This window comes from Cavia porcellus, unplaced genomic scaffold, assembly GCF_034190915.1.
Source record: "Cavia porcellus strain 051 isolate PalLab524CR breed Dunkin Hartley unplaced genomic scaffold, mCavPor4.1 scaffold_2, whole genome shotgun sequence".
Classification (NCBI taxonomy): domain Eukaryota; kingdom Metazoa; phylum Chordata; class Mammalia; order Rodentia; family Caviidae; genus Cavia; species Cavia porcellus.
In genome coordinates this window covers 3,903,110-3,913,795 of record NW_026947485.1, presented here as the reverse complement: position 1 = coordinate 3,913,795, position 10,686 = coordinate 3,903,110, and positions in this window count along the sequence as shown.

Here is a 10,686-nt window from a genome sequence, read left to right as displayed (position 1 = left end):
CACTGAGCATCTAGGGGTGACCCGATGTGTGAATCCGATAGACCCCGACCTCCAGTGCCAGCTGTGGGATGAGAGCTGTGGAAGGGTCCTCACCTCAAAGCTGCCGCCAGTCACCTTTGCCCTTTAAAGCAATCACGGGAAGTCAGAGCAAATCCAAATGATACCACATCATGTCTCCTCGACAGAAAGCTGATGCGGCACCATTTTCCTCTGGGAATCGGACTTGGTAAGATTGTTAGTAAATAAATACAGAAATTAGAAAAATCCCTCTCCGTGCCCTGGTTTGGGAATAATCAAGGTGCTGATTACACACTAGAAGGAGAAACAGGGATCAACAGATTTTAATTAAATTTTTGGCTCTGATACCCACTGGCTGTGTGGCTCCAGGCAAGTCCACCCGTCTCTCTAAACTTTGGTTTCCTTGGATTTTAGACAGAAAATAATGCTCACCACTTCAAAGTCTCCTGAGGGTTGCATGCTGAAGATGAGCCGTGGCTACTCCGGCAGCTGGCGGGAGGAGCCCTGGATGGGCTTTCCCTGGAGGGGCTGTCCCTAGGGATGCCCTGTGGGCCCTAAAAGGCCCCCTCCCAGCTTGGAGCATGGATGTCTGACCCTGGGCAGGATGGTGGGGGAGGGCCCAGGAGCTCCATGGTGATCACTGGAGGTGAACACTCTTTCTCTTTTAAAGGGGTTTGATTTCAGTTTGAATCTGACTTCTGAGGAGTGGACACAAGCAGTAGAATGGACAAGGCACAGAGCATATTCAGGTCTTTAATCCAGATAATGTCTTTTTTTTTTTTTAAAGAAAAGGAAACGAAAAAAAAAATACATGGAGATAAAAAAAAGGGTAGAAATAATACAAAATTACAGACAAACAAAAGGTAAGAAATTGCCGGTTGATAAGTTACAAATTGTCATCTTCGAAATGGCTGTTCAGGTTATAGAATTAAAGTATTTAGAATGACATTCAAAAAAGTGACCCTACAAACCATTCTGCTCTATGATCGAACAAAAGCTCCGTAATATGATTATCAGTCCTACATATTTGTTTTACATCTCAAAGAGGGTAAGATTAACCATATCAAAACAGAACAGAACATTTAAAAAAAAAAAAACAATTTAAAGAAATACAGATTTCAAAGATAATGTCTTGAATGTACGAGAATAGTATTACGTCATTTAGGATTCTCAAGTTAGACTAAGAGGTTTTTGTCTGAATTTATTGAAATGCAATAAGATGTTGTTGAATTAGTTGATGTGAAGTATCTAAATAACAACATGCTTGATAACAATTAAAGGCAATCGTTTTGGTGTAGCTCACCAGCCATCCGAGGACTTACTCTGGGGAAGTTTGCAAGGTAGTGATGGCTTCAGGGTGAAGGCTGCTTGAGGTCGGATGGCTGATTCAGTTTAAATGTGGTGCGAACACGTGGCCCTGGGGCCCCTTAATGTTCACCTGCATTATCCACTGGATGTCTAGGGCTTGGGTGTTAATTTCCACAGGTTGGTGAGAAAAGATGTTAATATACAAGTCCCAAAATACATACGCTAAGGAAACTTCTACCTCACACCTCCTTTGTGACATATTTAATCATCTTTATGCAATTTCCTTCTCCTATCCAACAAACCAATAGTGTCACTTGGGTTCTCACACCTCGTATACAGATTGTTTTGTTACGTGCGCAGCCAGGATATACAGGTAGCACTCAGTGTCCGAAGCTGGCCTCGATGGCCCCGGTGCCTAGGAAGGGCCAGCACCATTTCCTCATTGAAACAGAGTTGTGTAGGTGGAGAAGGTTCCACTGTGCTTTTCCTGTTCAGAACAAAGTGCGAGGCACTTGGTCACCAGGCAGTTTCCACCACATGCTTCATGCAGGGTCTCGGTGTCACTGAGGGTGCTCGCCGAGGGCCCAGCCCTCAGCACTGGCTGGAACCACGTTCCCGGCTCCTGGGAACCAGGAGCGGCTGTGGGACTTGCTTAGATGGTGGGAAGGGGGAGGAGCCGTCCCCTCTCTGTCGCCCACCTTCCCATCTCTCCTTCCTGGCCTTGTGGCCACCATGCCTCAAGGGGGCAGTGCCTGGTGGGGAGGACAGGGTCACCAGGCAGGGACCCCACTGCCCACAGGAGGAGCGGGTGTGGTGGGGGTTAAACACCCACCGTGGTGCCCCAGGGCGCTGAGTCACCCCCCACTGCTGTGCCAGACTCTTTCCTCCTCCTGCACGAGCCCATGTTTAAACCTTCCTGCTGACGTTTTGCTAGTTTACTGCTTTGTTTTAGTCTTGTATCTGGAGCCTGAGCAATGATGCTGAAGAGAACGATATGCAGATCACACCCGTCGTTAGATTCCTATCAGCTTGTTCTGAAATCCTGCCTCGCTGTTGTTACTCTTTTTATATTGTTGTTGCTGTCACTTTGATTCCACTTTGATTGTTGTTTTTTTAGGTTTGTTTGCATCTTGACTTTTCTGCTTTTTTTTTTCTTTTTTCTGTTTAAAATAAAAAAAATGTAAAATAGATAATGTGAATTGGGAAGAAACTTCAAAACAAAAGACAAACTGTGATGGGGAAAGGAAGCATGGGTACAAGAGAGTTACGTAGTTACAGAGCCAGCTGCTGTTTGTTCCTTGGAAAGAGTGTTTTGTGCTGATACTGTTTAGACAAGACATCGTGCCTGTGCCCTGTACGCTGCATAACTAAGACACCAACACGCAATGTGTCAGGTACTGTAACTGTCCTGCTACCCTGTTTTGAAACTTGTTTTCATTGTTTTTCTGTTTTTCTCTTTAAAATAAAATCAAAAGAGAAAAAAGAAATTAGTATGAATGGGGCTGGGACACAGCTCTCTACAGATCACTGGTCCAGCTTGCGTGAGGCCCTGGACCTGATCCCGGGACGTCGCCCCCCAATAGATCTGTGTGTGTGCGTGCGTGCGTGCGTGCGTGCGTGTGTGTGTGTGTGTGCGCGCGCTGCAGCGTTTTGTAGTGTATTTGTGAACACAGGTAATCCATACACTTGTTGGCCATTACTTGAGTAGTAATTCACCATCAAGCTATTGGAAACTAAGTGGTTTTTCCTAGAAAGAGTAACAGGTTCTAACCAATGATCAGAATTTTTTCTTGACTGTGAACTACATTTGAGGTGCTGTAGAAAGCAGAGATGGCAGCACTGAGCCTGACTTTTCACAGAATGTTGTGAAGAACAAATGAACTTTTGGACTTTTCTACTCTTTTATTTAGAAGTGTATATTTTACATCTGTAAAAACTCATTAAATATATATCTTGAATAATATAGTGTGAATCATATTGTTACATTACATTAAATATATTAGCCTGACAAAATGTATTTTATTTATTCCTTGGTGTGATGTCTCACTATACTGCTGAGCCTGGCCCCAAGCTCTTAAGCTCAAGGACTCCTCCTGCCTCAGTCTCTGGAGTACCTGGGACTGTAGACATGTGCTACCACGGCTGGCTTAATTATGCTTTTACTTACTTATAGATTTATTTAACTTTATTAACTAATACATTTGTATTTGCTTATTTTGATTTTTAAATTGATGTATTAAATTGCTTCATTAATACACTCATGAAATATTAGAAGCAAATAAGTGAAGAAAAGGTACAGAAAACACACAGGCGTCTTGAACTCCAAGCGGTACACAGTGACAAGGACCTCGTGCTTTACAGATGATAGAACAGGGGGTGATGTGACCATGACAGGTCATTGGAGGCTGGAAAGGGAAGAGGCAGTGGTGACCCTTACCGGATGGTCCACTGGAGGCAACTCCCGGAGTCCACGCGTGGTGTGAGCAGAGAGCAGGACAGGCGGGGCAGGAAGCAGCCCTGCGCCTGACGCCCAGGGGCTTCCCCCGGCAGCGGTTTACATGCAGATGTTCTCAGGAGCTCTTCCAGGCTCCCCACCAGGGATGTGTTCTGGAGAAGTGCCTGAAGGACATCCTGCTCGCCAAGTCAGGAGATGCACACTCACCTCGAGGACCCGGGCCAGGGTGGGCTTGCCTGTCTGCACTTCGCTGTGTTTATTTTTAGACAGGATTTATTTTATGATAAAAACACAACTCTCCTTCACATGAGGCTGTAATCTTGGCAGCTTAGGAGGGAGGGGATCAGTCATGAGTGTCGCTGAGTGGAAAGCTCAGGTGGTGTGGAGTTCAAAGACGACTGTAAACGAGGGGACCGCGTCCCAGCGACAAGCTGACTTCTGTGACCTTCTCCTCAGGAGAGGGAGTTCCAGGGCTCGAACTCCCCAGCAGCCACAGAGGGATCTGGGAGGAGGAAGCTCTTTTCCTGCTTATCTCTACACACTGATAAATTGGAGGTGGGAAGAGATGATTATTCTATTGTGTATGTTTTCTATTTTGCTTTTCTGTAAATATTACTGACTGAAAAAGACAGAACTGGAAAATAGAATTCATGGGTTTGATCCTGGTTCATTCCCAAATTGGGGGCCTTGAGGAGCTATGTCAGCAATTTTAATTGCTACTTCATTTTCTACAAAGTAAGGAGGATTTTTTTTTTTTGCCAGATATAAAGCTTAAAAAGAACTTACTAGTTTATACAGAACAGTCATATAAGCATGAGAGAGCTTTATGGATGCAAATTATTTCTTACCTACTATATATTTCATGCTTAGCACTGAAATTCCTAAGCGTGATTACCAGCTCATTAGAGACACACATTGGAGTCAATATGAACTTTATGTGTGTGTGGTTTGTCCATAGTACAGATACAGTGAGGCCTTTGGCCAGAGCAGGAATAATTCTGTTCCAAAGGAGATTAGAGCTACCCTTTGGAAATGCTTGATACTGTGATTGCAAATTATCTCTTAGTGAAGAGGAGCAGCACAGTTTTAAGCCCTGTCTGCTTTCCTCTCGTCTCCTCATTTCATGGTGCATCTGAGCTCCTGCTAAGCAGCCAGCTCTGCACTAGGTGCTGGGGACAGAAAGACCAGTCTCATTCCATCCAGCAGCTGCCATACCCGACATGCAGGAGATGAACACTACAAACATGTGGGCTGTCCAGCCTTAGGAAATCACAGGAGAGGTCCTTAAGCCTGCATGGGGCGGGGACAGGCAGGGCTAGAAATTCTTCCCAGCACTGTGGGCACCTAGGATGTGAAGGACGAGATGATGGAGGAGAAGCAGGGATTGCTGTCACAAGACCATGGCAGCAGGCTGGCTTCTGAAGCACAGGGTGTGAGGTGCTGTAGTGCTCTCTTCTCTTGAGGTCCTTGCGTTGACAGGGTTGTAGGTGGGGTATTGGGGGATGCAGATCTAGAGGCAGCCTTGGGTCATGGAGGTGGGCACTGTGGGGTGCTGGCTCCTAGCTTTGCTTCTTTGTCTTATGGTCATGAGATGCGCCACTGCGCCACCACAGCTGGCCAGCCCTGCCCCCATCCTGCCCAACAGATGTCCAACCATGGGTCTCCCCAGGCTTGGACGGGAGCCCCGCACCTGCAAGCCCCAGTAGGCCTTTCCTCCGTAAAGTTGGTTGTCTCCAGGGTCTCAGGAACGTCGTAGTAAGAGAAGAGAAAAGGGGATTCTGAAGCTCTTCCTCCCCGGCCTCAGAGCTGCTCTTTGCTCCACAGATCTAGGGTGGCATTAAAGAGTTTAAAGAGAAAGATGCTCTGGTGACATTGTGCATGTTTGTGTGTGGGGGGTGGAGGGTGTATTTATTCGAGAGTGGTGAGGAGAAATTCCAGTGTGAGGACACCACCATCAGGGTGAGAAGTGGTCTCTGGAACAGATTTTAAAAAGGCAAAAGCTGTGGAGCAAAATGATCTCATGAGGACCCAGACACGGGGTGGTCTGGGTGAATGTCTGCAAAGTACAGGGAGGGAATGGCGGGGAAATGTGACCCCGTCGTCATGAGTGAGACCACTAGAAAGATGCTGACAGGTGCCCATGGGAGGCAGGGGTTAAGCTATGAGCCCACAGGAGGTTGTAGAGTGACTGTGCTGATTGAAAAATTTCACATTAGGAATGCTGAGTTCTTACTTCTCAAAAGGAAGTTTGTACTAAGAAGCTACATGTACAAGTTGGACTCTCACAGAGAATGAATTATATTAGAGAAGAAGCAATATTAAAGTTACCATTTAACAAAGTTAATGGGTTGGTGGAGTTTGTTAGAGAATTTAAGACCACAGAATATTTTTAAAAATGCCTTTTAACTAGTGGAGTAATTTAAGTGTGGACTCATATTTACCTGAACTTTTGAAATTTTACTGAGTCATCAAATCCCAAAGTCATGGTGGAGGGAGGTCAGTTCCAGGGATGGCCTGTCCACCTCTGCTTGGTGCCAGTGATTCTGAAAATTGGACCTTGAGCCCAACAGGAAGACTGCACTTGGCCCCCTGATCTGAACCATGCTCTGTCCCAGGACCACACCGATTACTACAGGGCTCAGGTGACAGCGACACCTGGCCAATCAATGCCAAGTGGAAACGAAGATGAATGCTAGCAATTCAGCCATCGACTACAAATCAGAGTGATGGCACCTATTTATCACATCCAACTCTGTTATGGGAAACAGGTCTGATGAGATGCAGTCCCTCAGTCCACCCGGAGACAGCTTGCCTGATCCATCAAGCAACTAAGACATCAGCTTCATATTTTTCCCTTCAAGATAGCTTCCTCACAGAACTTCCTGGATCTTTGGAAACATCTCTTTACCCCTCATCCTCTGTAGGCTGACCCATGGTTACCCTCTGTGCTCATTTCAGTGGGATCACCTTCACCAAGGGACATTGGGACCTCTTCACCAGGTATTAACGAGGTGTACAGGTCACCATGCACATGTTAATTCACATTTTACATTTTATGTCCCTTGTATATTTTTTAAGTGCTGCTATGGTAAAGGCTAACAAGCAATATTTACTCTTGCAACAGGTTTTACAATTACGTAGGCAAGCACCTTGTACAGGCTACTTTTTAAACAACCTTTGCACCGTATTTTCCTGCATGTGTAAGTGCATTAATTACACAGATGAAAAAGTAGAAACCTAGATGTACGCTGTGCAGCAGGGCCACTGTTACAGAGCTGAAAGTGCCCCGCTGGTGAGTTCAGAGCTTAGGCTCAGGATGCTTGGGAAGTGCAGATGCTTCCCTCCCTCTGCAGCAGAGGCTGAGGACAGCAGCAGGTGGGCTGTTTATCTCGGTGGAGAGGATTCATTACCTCAGACGTTATCTGTCGTGAAAACAGATGTACTCCTTCACCGCTTTGACCTCCCTAACAAGATGAACAACTAGCCTGATGCGTTTATTGATCAGAGCAAAACCCATTCAGCCAGAAATACACAATAGGTGCACACAGGTGTAAATGAGGGGTTAACACCTGTACCCAGTTGATTGGCTATTAATCTGGACCTGAAACAGCACCACCGGCTTCTCGGCGGCATCTCCTTTCATTGTAGCACCAGTGGAGCGGCCCGTGGGCTCTACGCAATGGCAGGATTTTATCACGAGGGCAGCAGCATACGGAACTTGCAAATCAGCTGTGTCACTCTCCAGCTGCCCTGAGCGCGCTGCACATTGAAAGTGTCCATCACTCTGCAGTTGGCCTGCCTCTGCCTCGCTTTCCAAAGGTCACGTGAAGCATTTGTGAATGTGGGTTTGGCATTTATTGAGCAATTGACACAGATATTCTTTTTGTTACTGATATTTACAATATTTATGCAACACAACCTATGCAAGGAGTATGGTAAATAAATGCACAGAGTGTTGAGGTAAACACAGCTTTGTAAAGAATGGAAAATTCCAGTTTTCCGAGGGCAGTTGTACCAATTTTCTAGTTCCAGCTCTTTTTGTGTTGCATGATCCACTGGGACTGCGAGGGGGGAAAAGCAGCTAACCAGCTGCGGATTGTTATGTATGACTGGAGAAAGGAGGGGAAACCCCATCCGCAGGGTTGAGCCCTATGGCAAGAGGCAGAATAACCAGGGAAAAGCATACAACCGTAGGCGCAGGAGTTGCGTGTGACACAGGAGCCTTTATAAGAAAACCACGACCTGAAGAAACAGTGAGGGTTGGCCTTGCTTTTGAGGAGGGGGTGGGGTGAGGGGAAGTGCTGGCCTCACAGGGCCTGGCTTGCTGTTTGTGCCTCTGCAGAGATGCAAATTGCTTTGCCTCTAACGGTGCTGATTTACACACCCTGCTCCAATGGAGACCAGGATGTCTTTCCTGGGCCTCAGGACCTGCGCCCGGGCGGAGGGCAGGGGCAGCTGTGAGAGGCCTTCCAGCCTCGGCTGGCTCCCAGTGCCCAGTGCACATGCAGAGCTGGCACCTGTGAAGTGCAGGAGTCACTGAGAGCCTGCAAGGTGTGGCCAGTCGAAGCAGGGAAGTGACCTGTGCTGGGAAGGAGAGGGCAAGTGGGCAGGACGGTGGGATCCGGGTACGTCCAGTTCTCCGGAAAGGCATCTCCTGTAATTAAATAGAAATGACATCGTGAATATGAACACACACACATGCACATGCACACACACACACGTGAATTAGACTTTCTGTCCACCCAGTCAAAGTTATAAAGGGAAAGAATGATGTATGTCTACCCGGATAAAAAATTTATAGCAAGGATAGGTGAATCAATAATAGATTTTCAAAATGATTCCATGGAACAACTTTTGTGCCAACTCATATGCTATAAATATTAGATGTGCCACACTGAAATTGCTTTCTTCCCGTGGAGATTAACTGACAGATCCCAATCCCTCAGCATTCTAGAAGGAGACTTCGCTTGGTGATAAATGTGATTAACCAATTCTTCTATCGCTCGGCTCCGTCCTTTGTCTAGGGAGCTGTGCTCTTGTACCAAGCGCGCAGAGGAAGAGTTCTCAAGCGCCTTGTTCAGGGAATTCAATCCTCTTTCTTGGAATGAAGTGGAAGGCTGGGAGGCTGGGCTGTGACCTGGTAGCAGCGCACAGCATACATAAGGACCTGGGTCTGAGTCCCAAAAGCACCAGGAAAAAGCCACCTGATTAAATTTTCACTTAGTAGAAAGGACTACACATTTATTTTAAATTAAAAAATTAGACATTTCAGACAGACAATGCTCTCAAGACACAAAAACCTACTTCTGAAATCTAGACAGACTTTTAAAAACGATGAGTAAGTTTTGGATGATTTCTCCATCTGTGTCCAATTATTCCACCTTCTCTAATGGTCCATTAATTTGAAAGTGTGGAATCTATGCATCACCAGGTGCAGCACTGTTAAAATGGACCACAGATGACACCACATCCCTGATGGGTCAGACCTGCTCGCCACTGCATCGTGGTTTGTTTGCATGGTTCTCTTGTGACACACGCTCTCACTGAAGCCCTGGCTGAAATGTAGGAGGTGGCAGAGCGGGCAGAAGCCCCTCTGCCTTTCCTGTGTCCGGTGGGATGCAGTGTGTTAGCGTCCTCAGGATTACCCCCACTTCCCGTCATTAGTACATGTCTATGGCACGGGAGTGTAGAGAATGTTTTCATTTGTAGTTTTCATTTAATTTTATTTTATTTTTGCACTGGGAATTGAACTCGGGGCCTCAAGCTTGCCAAGCAGGCACTGGAGTGCCAAGCTACATCCCTGGCTCATTTTTCCTTTACCAAAAACTAATGGCATCGATTGGTAGATAGACAGATATTATTTACCATCTTTGATAAGCAAGCAGTGAATTGAAACAGAGATTTGTTCATGGTCTCCTTTCGAGCAGCAAAACCAGACTCATGTTCCATTTTTGGATTCCAGCCCTCGATGTTTTTCCAGCTTGCTCAGCTGCCCACACTGTCACTTCCCCAGGAGCGTTCACCGTCTGGTTGAGCGGTGGCACCTGTGCACTGCTGCCCGGCAGGATCTTCAGGTCGATGCCACCCGGCTACTTTCTAACCCAGAACCCTACGAGGTCCTCGTGGACGTTCCTGACTGGGTGAAGAGGGAGGAGGAGGGCAAGGCAGCACTAAAAGGTTCCATGGTGGGGCAGGAGGCAACAACAGAGTTAAAGTGTTTGGCATCACATATTCTTATGAATTTACAGAAACCTAATCATAGAGAAGGGGTGACAGGAACCACAGATGCCAGAGCATAATTCCTTTAATGAATCAGAACAACAGCAACCTGAATTTTGCCCAATTTTCTTTCCACCCTTTCATCCTGTGTAAATAACATGCGTGTTTCAATATGTTACATGTATACATTTTTTTTTTTTGTTCTGCAGATCAAACTCAGGGCCTTGTGCTTAGCAGGCAAGCACTTATGCCACTGAGCTTGAGCTAAATCCCCAGCCCCACATGATACATTTTTGCCAGAAGAATTGCTTTATTCAGTTAATTATTCTTTGTTTTATATATACTGGTAAATTTGAACTTTTTGATTTTTATAATAATCAGGATTAATTTGTTATCTCTTATAATGGTTTAATATTCGTATTCATTAGTTCAAAAATATCTGTTGATTTTTTTTTTTTGCCCGACAGATTGGAATTAAATTTTGAAAATTGAAAAGCTCGGACTTGAAAACAGTCAGCCAACTGTTAGGTATCGAAAAGTCAAAAATAATTGACTGGTTTTATCTTTTTCCTGTAGCAATCAATTGTTATGAAGCAGGTCCCATTATCTGAGAAAACATATCCCAGAGCTCCCTTGCTGAGGTCCATTACTGCTGGGGAAATAAAGCACACAGTGTCCCCGAGCTG